At 40.8% G+C, this 11728-nt stretch overlaps 1 protein-coding gene across 1 annotated transcript in view; it reads left to right on the plus strand.

Moving 5' to 3' along the window:
- LOC149024235 (Sodium Bile acid symporter family) overlaps positions 1-11451 on the plus strand; it is a 146537-nt gene extending 135086 nt beyond the window's left edge. Inside the window, exon 15 of the transcript XR_016171613.1 lies at positions 11391-11451. The gene's annotated coding sequence lies outside the window, so the exon portion shown is untranslated. The remainder of the gene's footprint in view (positions 1-11390) is intronic.
- Positions 11452-11728: the final 277 nt, after the last annotated feature.

The following is an 11728-nucleotide window of genomic DNA, read 5'->3' on the forward strand; positions in this document are numbered from 1 at the left end:
TACTAAATAAAGAAGTAATGTACTCATAATCTAACATTTTAAACTCTTCATATTGAACCATGTAAATGTCTAGGTTCATCCTTTTGATATGGTCAGTCCCTTCATATGTGACTACCAACTTATCAAAAATTTCTTTGGCACTTTTGCAAATGCCACATCTATTGTAGACTTTTTCACTTAACGCATATTGCAAAAACATTTTTGCTTTGTGGTTTAATTGAATTTTGACCTTGTCGGTCGAAGTCCACTCGGTTCTAAGTTTGGGTACCTTATGGCCATGTTCATGTGTTTTGAGAACCTCATTTGGTCCACAAGTTATGACGTCCCACACATCGATATCATGTGCACACACAAAGTCCTCAAACCTATTTTTCCAATAGGCAAAGTCTTCTCCATTAAAGTATGGAGGTCTAGCGGTGTTAAGACCTTCAGTTCTTGAAGGAACTTCATAAAAAGGAAAGGCGATGATCTTTGACTCTTTTAAAGATTGATTTCAATCTTAATTTGAGCTCGTGCTTTAATTCCAATTGTTGGTGCAACCTCGGGGGGTCCTTCTCGGTTGCAACTAGTGCAATATCCCTATTTTGCGGTTTATGCGGAAATACAATGTATAAATTGAAAATTCAAATGAATTAGACAATTTCAAGCAACCACAACACGAGATTTATAGTGGTTCGACTATACAAGTCTACATCCACTCCTCTCTTGGCCTCAAGAGAGTATTCCACTATTGATTCTCTTTCAATACAATGGGTAAAGATCAAACCCTTACAATAATCTTTGTTACGGGGCAAGAGAACCCTTTACAATCTTTGTTTAGCAAGTAGGGCAAGAGCACCCCTTAACAATCTTTGTTTACGGGCAAGAGCACCCAAGCAATCTTTGGTCATGGGCAAGAGCCCCCAATGACCAATTCTAATCTACCAACCTAGACTAGAATTGAAACAGTTACAAAGGAAGGATGTTACCTTACAAGAGGTGTGATACTTTAAGAAAATGGACATAATTTTGTCCTGTTTTTAGCCCAGACAGTCAGCCGTCTGCCCAGACGGTCAGCCGTCTGGAAAAGATCCATTAAACTAGCTGTTGTAGGCATTTTTTTAACCAAGACGGAATTCCGTCTCAGACAGTTAGCCGTCTGCCAGACGGTCATCCGTCTGGAAAAAAAGCCGTTGCAAACTAGCCGTTATTGGCTAAGTTAGGGCCAGACGGTCAGCTGTCTGCCCAGACAGTCGTCCGTCTGGCTTGACTAGCCCAGACGGAATTTCCGTCTGGCTTTCTGTTTCTGAAAAAATCAGAAACGCAAACCCTAAGCATTGTACACCTCACTAACATGTCCTAGGTCACTCTAGTAATATGAATTACATATAATTGATGCATTTACATGAATGTGTATGCGAGAGTGTCCTAAGCCTAATTCAGCCTAAGTCTTGATCTTCGACTTGATTTTGTGATACGGTCTTCATGTCCATCTTGGCATGGTCATCTTGACTTAGACTTCATGTCTATCTTGGCATGATCTTGGCTTTGACTTGAGCATATGGCTTTGACTTGGAGTTGGTCCACTTGTTCTCATCTTGAACTAAAACATCATAACTCAATATAGCCATTAGTAATTCATGCTTATTATCATCAAAACCAATAGAGGCTGATGTGGCAAATGCTGACATGACATTTCCCAACAATCTTCCCCTTTTTGATGATGATAAACACATGAATGATTGGAAAATATGAATGATAATTAATAGCAAATAAACACTCATTCATATGCATGTTATTTACATGTTTTTCCATGGTGAATTCTAATTCATGTTTGTTATCATCAAAACATGGTGAATTCAAGTTTCATGTTTGTTATCATCAAAACCAATGGAGGCCGATGTGGCAAAATGCTGACATGGCATTTTCCAACACGCTTGGCTCAGCATATACATAGAAGAGCTTAACTTCCCGAGCATGTAGGAAGCAGAAACCATGGAGGTTGGGCAAGAACCCAGTTGGATGAGTCCAATAGTATCTTACGTAAGGGACAACAAACTCCCGACCAACCAAAAAGAGGGAAGGAAAATCAAAGACCAACCCACAAGGTTCGCCATCATAGACAACCAGCTGTATAAATGCTCATTTTCTGAACCCCTCTTAAAATGTGTTGGTCCATCCCAAGCCAAGTACACCCTTGCAGAAGTTCATGAAGGAATATGTGGTGCCGATATGGGCGGGAAAGCTCTGGCACAAAAAATTCTAAGTTCAGGAATCTATTGGCCGGCCATGCAGCAAGACGCCCTCGAATACGCCTGAAAGTGTGAACAATGTTAGAAGCATGCCACTGTCTCGAAGGGACCTACCATGCCACTCTCCCCAATCTTATGCCTGACCCCTTTTGCTATGTGGGGGATGGACCTAGTCGGGAAGCTACCCAAAGCCACAAGGGGTCGGGAGTATCTTGTTGTAGCTATTGACTACTTCGCAAAAGGGTCGAGGAAGAACCTTTGGCCTCCAACATAGAAAAACAAATGGAGAAACTTTTCGAAGAAAAGATCATCTATCGGTTCGGGATACCTCGCATCCTGGTAACAGACAATGGCAAACAATTTGAAGGCTCTCGGTTGGGGACGTTCTGCAAAAGGTACCATATTGAACATCGATACTCCTCGGTCACATACCCACAAAGTAAAGGGCAAGTAGAGTTTACAAACCGAACATTACTGGATGGGATAAAAAAAAGATTGGGAGACAGCCGGGCCATGTGGGCAAAAGAACTCCCAAGCATCCTATGGTCATACCAGACAACCACCCAAACTCCCACAAGCGAAACACCGTTCCGCCTGGCTTATGGGACAAAAGCCTTGGCCCTAGTTTAAGTCTTGGCTAGGTCAGTAAGGTACTAGACCTATGTCAAGGAATAAAATGAACAGGGACTCAGGGCCAACCTTAATTTCTTACAAGAAATCCGCGAAATGGCTAACTACAGGAACCAATGGTACCAAAAGAGGGTGGCAGAGTATTGCAACTCCCGGGTGAAAACCCGAAGATACAGGTCAGAGGACCTTGTGTTACGAAGGACCTGAGCTTTAGACCCGAGGAATCAGAGAAAACTAAGCCCAACCTAGGAAGGACCTTACCTTGTTGAAAAAGAAATGAAGCTAAGAGCATACCACCTCAAGAACCCCGAGACAGAAAAACCGATCGACCGATCATAGAACTCCACCAATTTGAGGAAATTCTACCAATAACTGTTCCAGTCTCACATTCAATAATAACAACACAATGTCACAGGCATATCTTTTTGCACCTTTCTTGAGGACTTCACAAACTTTCACGTACAATGACTCGGGCGTTGTCCCGGTCATGTCTTTTTGGGCCTCTCATGAGGACTTCACATACATTCACGTACAATGACTCGAGCGTCGTCTCGGTCATATCTTTTTGCGCCTCTCTTGAGGACTTCACGTACATTCACATATAATGACCCAGGCGCGTCCCGGTCATACCTTTATGCACCTCTCTTGAGGACTACGTACATTAACGTACGCCGGTCGCATTTTTAGCACCTCTTTAGAGGAAGAAAGGTATTACCACATATATATTTCGAGCAAGATCCAGGTCGGAATTACGAATTAGAATCCCACAAGTACAAAAGTCCTAGTCAAACACAAACATGATCGAAAATCAAAGCATTTCATTCACAAAAGATGGTCGGGATTACATCTTTTTGAATCCATAACATGTGTTCAACTACTACAACTCAGGACATAAAAACAAGTCCCACGTAAAAGGAAGATTACAAAAAAGACTAAGTACAAAACGCCTCGGGACACCCGCATTGTGAAATCCAGCCCTTTCCTAACCCTGACCCTGACTCGGATCCATTGGTTTTTGTAGGTCCAAAGACCGGGAGTAGTGGAAGAAGAGACTTGTGGGCCCTCATAGTCGAAGATTCGGTGTATGACTCAGAGCATATGGATATTGATAGTGATGCCCCTTACTTGGATGCACTGTCAGTATTCAGTGAGAAACTGCACTTAGAAGGGGGGAGCGTAGTTGAAGTACGTGATGCACTTCCGATCTCATTCCGAAGGTATTTATCTATTCTAGACTTGTTGATTGACTTGTAGGAGAAAACCCAACTCGATTTGGATCAGTCTCGCCTTCCATTTCCCTGACTGAAGTTGTTGTTTAGGCTTGGTCGATCGATCGGTCGACGATCGTTGGTTGATCGATCGACCGATCGATCGACCAGCAGATTAATAAATCCAAAAATCACAAATTTCTCTATTATTTTAATCCTACTTTATGGGAACTCATGAATAGAAGCCTAACCTAATCATTGGCACTCCAGAGCTCGAGGATTGAGCTTCCCAAAGCCCTCTCTTGAAGTTGGTGATGATTCTTGGTCTCAATCATTGCATTCCGTCTTCATTCACTTCCTCAAGGTATGATTTCTCTCTCTCATTCTCTAATCTACTCTTTCCTCCACTTTTTCTCACTATGAGACTATGGATGAGGTGCTGCAACCTTGCAAACACTTAGCCATGGGTTTCCCCTTTCATCTCCATTAATTTCTTTTCATTCTTGCTATGCTATGCATTCAATACAATCAATAGCATTGCATTCCTATGATTCTTGTCCTTCCAACTTATCTTATCGATCTAAACTGATGTGTAGATGCAAGCTAGGTCTGATATACTATTGGTTTATGATTCTAGTATAGTTCTTATCACTTCCTTAGTTGATTCCCCATCATTCCTTGTCATTGCAACAAATTCCATTTTAATTCTTGATGTTTAGCATATAGAACATAGGGTTTCAATTTGGGTATTCCTAATTGGACCATTGGATCATGATAATTTTCATTATATAGTGTCCTTATATTGCTATGATCATTCCCTCCAAGTTTCAGATTGATCCGAGACCCAGAAGATTAGTTTCGGGCCCAATTTCCCTATGCTGCCCGTTACTGATCCTCTTGGTCGATTGGTCAGTTGACCAGTCAGTCGACCAAAGGAAAACTATAAAATCCAGCCCAAAAACCAGGACACCCTAATTGCTTTGAGATAAAGAAAGACTTGTTTGATGTTAGACCTTAATATTAGACTTAATTTCAGTGTTATTATCCTTGAGAGCCTTAGGAGGTTATGTCTGACCTTTCCCTTAGAGTAGATACAATGTCCCTAAGTGAAGGAAAAATTCCTTGTGGACCCTTTTGGTTGATGATTTGGTGTCGGAGCCCAAGCCCATGGACATTGACGATGATGCCCCTCAGTTGAGAGCATTGTCAGTGTTAGTTTTGAATCTGCGCACCGAAGAGGGGTGAATTAGTTAAAATACCTAATGAACTCCTGAACTCAATCCGAAAGTATTTCCCAAAACTAGACTTCTTGATGGACTTGTAGGAGAAAACCTCACTCAATTTGACCCCATATAGCCCTCCAAATCCCTGTCCGAAGTTGCTGAACTATGTCTGGCAAATCCTGCTTGCGCATTGAAAAAGGTGAGCTTATTTAGTGGAACTAATGAACTCCCATGCTTGATCCAAAGGTATTTCTGGAAACTAGACTTCTTTATTGACTTGTAGGAGAAAACCTCACTCAATTTGACCCTGTATAGCCCTCCGAATCCCTATTCAAAGTTGCTGAACTATTTTTGGGTTTTCTGCTGAAACATGTTACCTGTTTTGGTCGATCCTCTTTGGTCGATGCTATCAACCAAGGAGCATCGACCAAAGTATCCCAGATTCGAGAAAAAAGATGCTTTTTGGATATTCCTTCCTCTATTTAAGTGAAACCTTGAACCGAGAACCATATTTTACTCATTTCAACACCTGAGAACGTGGGAAGGCTCCTCTTAGGCTCCTCCTTGGCTTGGGTGATGATCTTCTACAAGAATCATTGTCTCTCTTCTCCAACTATCATCTTCCAAGGTATGATTCTCTCTCTTGCTCTCTATTCTACTCACTTCTCTTCTTCTTTTTACTGATGAGACCATGGCCAAGGTGCTGCAACCTTGCAAACACCTTGCCATGAATGTCTCTCCCATTTATACTTGCTTTTCCTTCATTCTTGCTATGCCTCACTTGCATCTTGATCCTTACATATGCATTACAATGATTCCTTGCTTAGAAACTTGATTTCTTATACTTGACTAAGATGTGGAGCATGATTAGTCTAATTATTGGCTTGCAAATGATTGTAATCATGTTCCTAACCTATTCCCCAATTAATTTCCTAGCTTCCCTTTCAATTACATCAATTTCTCATGAATGCTAGGATTCTTGTGTTTAGAACATAGGACCTCAATTTGGGGGTTTTCATTTGGACCATTGGATTGTGATAATACTTGCTAGGTAGTGTTCTTACATTGTTATTAATCATCCCTCCAAGTTTCAGATCGATCCAACCCCCGAAAGACCAATTTCGGACCAAAATCCCCAAAACCCACTATTCTGTCCCGAAGACATTTTGGTCGATCCTCTTTGGTCGATGCCATTGACCAAGGACCATTGACCAAACATGCTACTGTCATCAACCTCAGCCAATTTTAACCCGTTCGACATCCAATCTTATCGATTTCTTCTCTAACTTCTTGTTTATGTTTGTTTAGGGTCTTAACACTACTTTTGGATCATTCCTTGGTAATTCTTGATTCATCATCAACTCAACTTAAGGGAAGGATGGTTATCTCCATAAACACATAGGCTATGTACTTATGTTTTGGTGCTTTTACTTAGCGAACATGGTTTCTTTATCTCTTTTGAATGTCATAGGACTGCTATACATGTTTTGAACAATAATATTGTGATTTCATATACTCTTGTTATAATGATTCATTATTCTTGCTACTTGTATATATGATGGATCATTTCAATGTTATGATTTAACTTCTATCATGATGATGTATCAAATGTATGCGATATGATGGACTTGAGTATGTGATTGCTTAGGTATAACTTGGGATTGGGGAGTGTCCTATTGACGCTTCTGTCCTTGGGCATCGGAGGGAATAGTATGGGATGTTCTCCGAAGATGCCTATCGACACTTTCCCAGGTTATTGGATGACATACATAGGATTGTCTAGTTGTTTGGCTAGGATGTCCTTGTCGTGTCAGACCCGAATCGGAAGGGTATTGAGACCAAATGACCCGTGGTAGCAGTGGAGATTTGTGGGCACTCAAGACCTGTGAAATGATCCATGAGAGGTCATGAATCACATTGTGGGAGCCATTTATTGGTAGGGTTGCAAATGGATAGACTTGGGCTCACGGGCGCTCAAGACTGATAACCAACCCTTGAGAGGACGTGAGAGCTTCACGTTTACTATTTGTGGATGACCAATAGGGTTGATGAGTCCGTAGTCCGGGATTACGCTGACTCTAGTGTGAAGGATACTGGAAAGGATCGCCCGGGGCGAGGAATGGACATATCTGGATCTGAGTTGATATGACTGAGTAGATGACCTGCATTGGGCTAGGCTTTACCGTGACATGCGCCAATACTTATACCAAATGTTGATGTGAGAGAATGGTGACTGAATCCCCTACCATGGTTTGAGAGGACTTTACCCAATTACTACTGCATTCCCAAGATACGGAATGTGTTGAGGGAGAGTGACTAACGACCCAAAGAAGTATGGTGCTATGACTTAAAGCATGTCTACCTTAGAGACTAGCATTCATAGAGTTAGAATCATACTTGCATCATGTGTTCCATATCATATTGCATCATCTTATGGTTTGTATCATATGGCTTTTGTTTTATGGAATAACTGCCTTGCTGAGTTCTTTTGAACTCACTCTTTTTTGCAACATCTTTGTTAGACTCTATTGCAGGTACTACTACGTCGAATTTGACCAGTCAACACTCTGAAGACCAAGTTGACAACCCGTACCCCACTGGTCACGGTGTACAAGTTTGATAAAGACTAGTAGTCCGAGATTGGGACTTATCTGGAGCAGTTAAGTTTTATACTTATGTGTTAGGGATGGGATATCGTCTCATTCCCTTTTTAACCTTCTTATTTGAATTGTTAGGACTGTAGTTTAGTTTTTTCCCTTGTTATTTTGGGAACCGGTTGTAACCCTTAATTTTAGTCGATCTACCTTCCGCTATTATTATAGTATGGGTTTCCTCCCTCCTTTTCATACTTGACTGTAATTCCTATTTGAATCATTTCCGTACTCTAATGTTATTTGTAAATCCTTCTGAGATCCTTTATTGACTTTTATTATTAAATTATTTGAATATAAAGAATTGTTCTTGCTTTTAATTATATTATTGTGCTAAGTGACAATGATCGTTCCTAAACTTGATCGGCGAGACCGTAATTCACTCCTCCGGGTAATCCAGATAGGGTACCCCTTGGTGGATTTAGGGCGGGATGTGACAAAAACATCAACTCAACTCTTGCTCGTTAGATCTCTGATTTGATTGCTTCCTTTTCTAATGTTGCATATATGTTGTCTAGGGTTCAAGCACTAAGTTGGGGACTATTGTAAGTGGTTTTTGCTATTATTCCTGATTCGATTAAGGTAATGGCAGTTATACCCATATGACATGGACTACGTGTTTATTCAATGATGATTGGCAACATGATATGCTTTGCTTATCAATTCTATTTAGATATCATATGACTACTGTAGTTGTCTTTCAACAATAGTAACATGTTTTACCAAAAAAAAAAAAAAAGCAATAGTAACATGTTTAATTACTCTTGTATATCATGTCTATTTAATTAATGTTATTTACATTATACTTGAATTTTGCGATGTTATGATATGACTTTCAATATGATGATGTATCATGTATGTGTGATATGATGAATTGAGAATGTGATTGGACAATATAATTTGGGATTGAGGAATGTCCTACTGACATTTCTGTCCTTGAACATCGGAGGGAATAGTATGGGATGTTCTCTGAAGGTGTCCATCGACGCTTTCCCAAATTATTGGATGACACATATAGGACTTGTCTAGGTGTATGGCTAGGATGTCCTTGTCATATTAGACTTGAATCGGAAGGGTATTGAGACCGAACGACCCGTGGTAGTAGTATAGTTTGATGGGCGCTCAAGACCGGTAACCAACCTGTGAGAGGACATAGGTCATATTACGGATACCCGAAAGGGGCCATTGTTGGTAGGGTTGCAAATAGTCAGACTTGGGCTCATGGGCGCTCGAAAACCCCACTCAATTTGACCCTGTATAGCCCTCCAAGTCCTTGTCCGAAGTTGCTGAACTAATGCTGTTTTTCTGTCAAAATCTTCTTTGGTCGATCCCATCGACCAAAGGGCATCGACCAAACCTTGCTGAATCCGAAATTAATGATCCTGTGGAATATTCCACACTCCTTTTAACCTAACCTCATGTTTTGAGCCTTTTCCAATCATTACAACACCTGAGAATGAGTTCAAGGCACTCTCTTGGGGTTTGTGAAGGATTCTTGCCTCCATTATCAACTCCAAAGGTATTTTTCTCTCTATTGCTCTCTATCATACTCTCTCCTATGCTTCTTTTTACTATTGGGACCATGGCCAAGGTGCTGCAACCTTGCAACCACCTTGCCATGAGTGTCTCCTTCCATTTTCATTGATGTATCCCTCATTCTTGCAATGTCTTACTTGCATCTTAAACATTACCTATGCATTGCCATGATTCATTGCCTATCAACTTGACTTCTTAACCAAAACTGAAATGTGAAGTATGATTAGCCTGATTTATAGTTTATTTATGATTTCAATCATGCTCCTAACCTATTCCCCAACTAATTCCATAGTTCCCCTTCAATTTCATTGAGTTATCATTAATGCTATGATTCTCAACTCTTGAACTTACTATGTCAATTTAGGGCTTCCTAATTAGACCATTGGATTAGATTAATTACTTGCTAATTAGTGCCATTATATTGTTGTTGATCAATTCCCCAAGTTTCGGATCGATCCGAGCATCGGAAGACCGATTTCGGACCAAATCACCAAAATCCAACTTGTTGTCCAAAACTACTTTTGGTCGATCCTTCTTGGTCGATCCCAACGACCAAAGGGCATCGACCAAACATGCTGTTGATAGCAACTTTGCTCCATTTTGACCCGTTCGACCCCCAATATTCCCAATTTCTTCTCTAATCTCTTATTTATGTTTGTTTAGGGTCTTAACACTATTATTGGATCATTCCTTTGTGATTCTTGGATCGTCATCAACTCAACTTAGGGTAAGGATGGTTATCGCCATAAATACATAGGCTATCTACTTATGTCTTGATGCTCATAACTTAATGAACATAGCATCTTAATTGCTTTTGAATATCATAGGACTGCTATACATGTTTTAGAACAGTAGTATCGTGATTTCATATACTCTTGTTATAATGATTTATTATTCTTGCTACTTGTATATATGATGGATCATTTTGATGTTATGATTTAACTTCTATCATGATGATGTATCAAATGTATGCAATATGATGGACTTGAGTATGTGATTGCTTAGGTATAACTTGGGATTGGGGAGTGTCCTGTTGACGCTTCTGTCCTTGGGCATCGGAGGGAATAGTATGGGATGTTCTCCGAAGGTGCCCATCGACACTTTCCTGGATTATTGGATGACATACATAGGATTGTCTAGTTGTTTGGCTAGGATGTCCTTGTCGTGTTAGACCCGAATCGGAAGGGTATTGAGACCAAACGACCCGTGGTAGCAGTGGAGATTTGTGGGCACTCAAGACCTGTGAAATGATCCATGAGAGGTCATGAATCACATTGTGGGAGCCATTTATTGGTAGGGTTGCAAATGGCTAGACTTGGGCTCACGGGCACTCAAGACCGGTGAAATGACCCGTGAGGGGACGTGAGAGCTTCCTGTCTACTATTTGTGGATGACCAATAGGGTTGATGAGTCTGTAATCCGAGAGGGAATATGCCGACTCTAGTGTGAAGGATACTGGAAAGGAATCCAAAATATCTTAAATGGTTGAGGAGCAATGGACGTATCTAGATCTAACTTGATACGACTGAGTAGATGACTTGCATTGGGTTAGGCTTCACCTTGACATGCACCAATACTTAGACCAAATGGTGATGTGAGAGAGCGGTAACCGAAACCCCAGCCACGGATTGTCCGAGAGGGATGCAGGACCCATTACCAACCGGCAACCCAAGATATCTTAAATGGTTGAGGGTGTGTGTGAGTGAGACCTATCCAAACAAGTATGGTGCTATGGCTTTAAGCATGTCTACCATAGAGACCGGCATTCATAAAGTTAGAATCATACTTGCATCATGTGTTTCATATCATATTACATCATGTTATGATTTGTACTTATATGGTTATGAATTGTTGAATTACTACCTTGCTGAGTTCTTTTGAATTCATTCTTTTTGTGCAAATGTTTGTTAGATTATCCCGCAGGTGTCGAAGACTCCGATGGTGCACCCTACGAGACAGACTATGATTCCACATACTACCCTCCGGGTGGTAGCTACTGTGAAGATCAGGGTTATGGTGCCGAGGAGGATTACACTGCGTACTAGGGTTAGCCCCACTGTGGTGAGGGAGTAGCCGTGCTGGGCTTTCTTCGTCCACACTTATGAAGATATAATTACTAAGAGAGAAGAAACCCTTGCTTAGTGCCCCATTCCCCTGGATTTTTGTTAAACACTGGGATATGTAATTAACTTTCACTGAGTTACTCTTTAGATGTTGGATTGTAACTGAACTTGAATTTTACTACTTTT

Source organism: Hakea prostrata, chromosome 2 (genome assembly GCF_041222555.1).
Source record: "Hakea prostrata isolate BN-2017 chromosome 2, UWA_Hpros_2, whole genome shotgun sequence".
In the NCBI taxonomy this organism is placed as follows: Eukaryota; Viridiplantae; Streptophyta; class Magnoliopsida; order Proteales; family Proteaceae; genus Hakea; species Hakea prostrata.